We start from the raw sequence: 6,114 nt of genomic DNA, 5'->3' as shown, positions 1-6,114 counted from the left end.
CAGTTACTTCAAGTTCTTATGCCATGGTTAAATGGCAAGATCCATTAACTAATACGTGGAATGGTCCAGACCCTGTTTTAATTTGGGGGAAGAGGTTCTGTCTGCATTTTTTCAGAAAAAGAAGGTGGAGTGCGATGGCTGCCTGAAAGATTGGTTTGTCAAGTGGACACTGATCTTGAATCTTCTAGTAAGTATGATTCCAATCTTGATGATGGCTAAAAATCCTTTTTAGCCGGAAGAGTTAATTTGGAGCACAGCCTAAATTTCCAGAGAATTTACAGCCTTTCTGTTGATTCTCAAAGTCACCTCTCCTACATTGGGAGGTCAGAGTCTAAGCTTAATTGTTGCTATTTTGCAACTAAATAGAGTACCTGGACATCCCCAAAGAAGTTTTTATTTTGTTGCTTTTCAACACTCTCGACCTTGTTTTTCAAGTAGGTCAGTCAATGCCTTACAGCCTGTTTTCAGAAATCATACAGCTTACCTCCAGCAAAAGCAGGTGGCAGAAATTCATCGATATGAAGAAGCATTTTAAGTATATATTGTGGCTTTGGTCTGATTTGGGAACAAGGTGTGCTATGAGGGCTGGTCAGTCAATGACAGGCAACCAGATTTTGGAACTATATCAATCTAAGACAGAGGTATATGCCAAGAGGCTGTGGTTTATTAATAATACACCACAGAACCATGTTTGTACAAAATAAACACAAACAAGCTGCATATATTCTCCTTGACGGAAAAGAATTGTTCGGGAAAAACCTGAGTCCTCAAGCCAGGCGTGGCCGCCAGCCACCATAATTCCCAGGCAGGACTATGGAGCATAAATAAATTTTATGCCTCAGTCCAACTAATTTTTATTATATATTTAGGGAAGAACTGTAGCCTCCCTCATTCTTGAAGCAGGCTGATCCAGACTTTGACCTTGCTGCCACTAAGAAGGAGATTTTTACCTAGGGTAGAGCCTTCTGACCTTGATGGCTCTATTTGCTTTTCTCCAAGACTCTGTTTCCTACTGAAAGGTCCTTGAGACATTCCGGAGACACACCCTGTAGATTGCTTTCCGGTTGGCTCCAGGCACCAAAAATGGGCTGGCGATGGATGGGCCTACCCTCTTTATAAGCATGGACTCTCAGTAAACTTCAGAGGCTTTGAACAGAAAGGTTTGTTTTGGTCTCATTCTTTTCTCGACATCTGATCTCTTTAAGCCCCAGCCCGCCTTTCAGGGGAACCGAGTTCACGTGGCTGCAGGCGGCTACAGTGCATCAGAGACAAAGTGTGATCCCTGTGTGTTTGTCTGTCTGTCTGTTCATTTGTGTGACCTCTGATTCTGGTTTACTCAGGTTTGGCTTTCTGGCTTTCTGGGGGCCTTCTCGTAGAGAGGATCCCATCTGGATTGTCGAGGTGAGAGGCAGAAGTGCCAGATCGTCACAGGCCATGAGACACAGAGGACACTCTGGTCTCCTCTTCTGGGAGACGGACCCTAAAAAGGTCTCTATCCATCTGGGATGGGAATTAATTGTTCCCAGCTGTCTGATTTGATTTTTATTCTGTGGTGGTCACCTGGAGGAAGGTTTCTGTGTGTGTCTCTCTGTGTTTGGATTGGTTTTGTTTTTGTGGTATTATTGGGACACTTTATCTGGAAGGATTCTGTGTGTGTTTTGTGTGTCTCTGTGTTTGGACTTAGACTGACGACTCCCTACTCGTTCCCCTTTTATTATTGTGTCTGTGGGGCTATGGCCGTGGATGTTGAGACTGCTGAAAGTGAAATGGGGGAGACTGAAAGAGTGGCCGCAGTCCCGAGCCCAGCTTTAGGGCTGGCTTTCAGAGGCCACCAACCTGATGTCCTGCTCCTGGGAGTGCAGCCAGCTAAGAACACTGCTGGCACAGGGCCCCCATTCCTATTCCCCTTGTGCTCTCTTCAGTGGTGTGTGGTGCCAGGCAGTGGAGAAAGGCTGTTCTTGGATCCCTGAGGTGGAGCAAGTGGAGGGAGTTCCACAAAAGGCCACTAGGCTAAGCCATGTGCTGGATCTGACAAAGGTAACAGGTAAAAACAAAGAGTTTTTTTGTTTTTGTTTTTAAAGAGAGAGGATGAGAAAGACAGATGTATAGAAGTAGAGGTCTGGAAGGAAGTGAGTTAAGACTGTAAAATGAGCAAAGCTTCAGTAGACTCAGGAGACATAGATGACAGTGACAAATAAAGAGATTAGCAGTGAGGAAAAGTAAAAATAGAGATAAAGGAGATCAGAGAGATTTCAGAGATAAGAGACCCAGTTTTACAGAAGGTGTACACCGAGCCTTAGAGATTAATGCCTGGAACTACAAATAAAGAATTTTCCTTTTCCCTGTCAGTGTAAACAAAGTCAAGACCACTGCTGCCAGGAATGACCATCTCTGAAAAAAGTTCCCGACCCCACTTCAGTCTAAATTCTGAAGATAACTACAAACTGCAATGAACTTGCTGATTGATGACAGAGTTTTCTGTCAAATTAAAATTATCTCTGGAGAGACACACTCTAGAGCCACAAGGCTAGTAAAAGAACAAAAAGCAATAATGCCCTGCTAATATGTGATAATTTATTTATGATTTTCATTTTTGTTTGCTAAACATAGTTTCATATCGTATGTGATCTCACAGAATGCCAGGCTCTGCTAGTCAACAAGGGTTCCCTAACTCTCCATTGCATCAGTTGCACCAGTGTTCCTCCCTAATGTAGGTGCCAAATACTGTCCTACAGTGCATGAGAAAAATACTCTTGTGACATTAGCTGCTGTGTGTTTTATCCTTGTTTATTTAACAATGTGAGCATTCATCATTCTGTCATTGAGACATTTTCTGACTCAGTAAAAATCAATGATGATAATTTATTATTGTGTGAAAAACATAAACAGTTTCCTAGTAGTTAAAAACTAACTATAAAGTGAACATCCTACATATTAGATTAATTCATTCTGAGATTAAAATTATCATATAACTTGTGCGCATGTTTTAAAATACCCTAAGCAGATATCTAGCATCCTTCTTGTAACATCTAAAATAACTGCTAGACAAGTGATATTAATTAGATAAAAGTGTGTCTACTAATAATGTTATTGCTTGCTTTTTATTTCCTGATACCAATAAAATATTTTGAAGTTTCTTTCCCCAGAACACTAATTTGTGCACATGATCTTTAATAAAAATCAGTGGCTTATCTCTTTTTATGTGGGTTACCATAGGCCACATGCCACGTACCGTAAGAGTCCATTTGGTGGTCAGAGGTCCTGTGGATTGACTAGTGCTTACAGAGTTTTGTCCTTAACAGTTCAAATGGTAAGATGACAAATAGAATGTTAGACACTAAAGCTACACTGTCATTCTGTTGGTTTCTAGTTTAAAAGACAGCGATTAAAAAAAGACATTTTTAAATCATGTGTCTGACTTGTTGCCCATTGTGGTTTTGCTATGGTTCATTTATTTTAAAAGAGTCTAACCCTGATTGGCTTCAAACCCCCTATATAGTCCAATGACCATGAGCTCCTGATTATCCTGCCTCCACTTCCTATGTTCTGGGTTTAGAAGCATATCCCACTTCATGACTTCATTCATCTATCTGAAAGAAGATTTGTTTAGGAAACTTCCAACACCCAACAGAAATAATTGTTTTAAAAAGTGGACAAAAGACTTGACTAGACACTTCACCAAAGAAGGTATATGTATGACAGATAAACATATGAAAAATGTCCAGCTACCAATGGTGTGTATAACTTGCTTATGTTAAATGAGTATAGATTTGGTGTTGTTCAAAAGGTGTTTATGTAACTAAGTGATGAACAAGTCCTCTGGTGACTTAATATTTAGGCATTACTAGTTTGTGTTCTATAAAAACATTATTTAATTTACATGTTCACCTGAGACTTAATCCCTTTTTCCTTCCACTTGGTCATCCCTTGCTATAAATGTGGGTCATGTCAGAAAATACAATGATGGCTCTTCACAAACATCCAAGGATAGCTGGGTATGGTGGCACACGCCTTTAATCCCAGCACTCGGGAGGCAGAGGCAGGCGGATTTCTGAGTTCGAGGCCAGACTGGTCTACAAAGTGAGCTCCAGGACAGCCAGGACTATACAGAGAAACCCTGTCTCGAAAAACAAAACAAAACAAACAAACAAACAAACAAAAAACCAAAAAAACCAAACATCCAAGGTGTTACAGCTTGTTTTGTTTTGAATTTACACCAGACTATTTACCTGTGTTTCTTTACCCCCAAATACAGTGTTGTGAACATTTTAATGATATGTTTGTGACATGTGAATCATGGGATTTTGTTTGTCTGTAACCTACATTTTCATGTTGCATCAAGATTGTTATGAAAACCAGTATGTAGTGCTCTAACATGCTTGTAATGAAACATATAATAAAGAATGGACCCTAGGAAATTAGCACATGCTGATAAGACTAGCACTTAAAACTTCTAAACAGAGCTGGGCATAGTTGTGCATGCCTTTAATCCCAGCACTCAGGAGGCAGAGGCAGGTGGATTTCTGAGTTGGAGGCCAGCCTGGTCTACAGAGTGTGTTCCAGGACAGCCAGGGATATACAGAGAAACCCTATCTCAAAAAAAAAAAAAAAAAAAAAAAAAAAAAAAAAGAAAAAGAAAAAGAAAAAAAAAACAAAAAACCAAAAAAGATAAACAGAAGTAATAAAAAGCCAAGAAATTACATAAAGTTAAGAGACAAGCAAAAAAAAAATAATAATAAACTTACACAAAATGCTTGCCACAACAGTTAGAAAACTAGAGAGATTAGTAAAGATAGAAGCTGGCAACAGATCAATGTGTTTACTATAAAGAAAAAAGGACACTGGGCGAGACTGCTCCAACAAGAAGAGGAGCCCCCCCACGTGACCAAACCCACCTGTTCATGGCTAAAAGTAAAGGGATAGCAAAAGGGGTGCTAACACAGAAGCTGAGTACTTAAAAGAGACCGGTGGCCAACCTTTTCAAGAAGCTACAAAAGAGACTGTTTCATATTCCCCCAACAACCAGTGCAAAAATGTTAAAAAGTTCCTGGGTACTGGGGGCTTGTACAGATTGTAGATTCCAGGTTTTGCATAATTAAAGAGATAAACAGCCCTCTATATAAAAACAAAGGACAACAGGCCTTGGATGCCATTAAAACTGCCCTAATGTTGGCTCTAGCTTTATGCCTCCCAGATGTGATTGAGAACAAAGATATTGCCAAAATGGTTTCTTACTCAGAGACTGGGGCCCTGGAAGAGACCTGTGGCACACTTATCCAAGAAATTAGACCCTGTGGCTATAGGGTGGCCTGATTGCCTACACATAATGACAGCTGTGACCTTACTGGTCAAGGACAAAGATAAATTGACTCTGGGACAGAACTTGGTGCATGCCCTAAAAAGTGTGGTTCAGTCCCCTGATTGATGGCTGACTAATGCTTGCATGACTCATTACCATTCTCTGTTGGTCATCTCTGATAGACTCCCTTTTGCCTCCCACAAGTCTGAACTCAGCTACCCTGCTCACAGAACCAAACTGTAAGGGAGTTCTTAGTGAGACACATAGGTGCCATGAAAATCTGACAGATAGTCACTAGAGAGTGGAGATATTACTTGGTTCACAGACTGGAACAGATATGTAAAAGAAGAAAGAAAACATGGTAAGTACAGTTGAGGTAGCTGAACACAGGCCCTGCCAGAGAACACATCGGCTCAAAAGGAAGAACTGATAGCCTACCTTAAGGCCTTGGAATTAAGAAAAGGAAAAAGACTCAACATCTACACAGATAGTATGTTTTTGCCACAGCCTACATCCCTGAGACCATATAACAACAGAAGATTCTACTGACATAAAAATTAAATTAGAAAAAATAAATACTGGTTCTACTGAAGGGCTTCCACGACCTCATCCACTTTCCTAGTTACCATAAGAGAGATACAATGATAACAACAGACAACATGGTAACAACAGACAAGGACATTACAGATTGAGAGGCTCGAGCGCTTATAGCCATGGACCTGCTGTAGTTCCTGGCAATGGAGCTTCAGTTTGCCTAAAGAGGAGAAGACTTCGCTTTCATTTCCAAAGATTCCAGTCATCAGCTCAACAAAAAT

This window comes from Mus musculus, chromosome 6 (genome assembly GCF_000001635.26).
Source record: "Mus musculus strain C57BL/6J chromosome 6, GRCm38.p6 C57BL/6J".
Taxonomy (NCBI): Eukaryota; Metazoa; Chordata; class Mammalia; order Rodentia; family Muridae; genus Mus; species Mus musculus.
Note: the sequence above shows the minus strand (reverse complement) of the source record.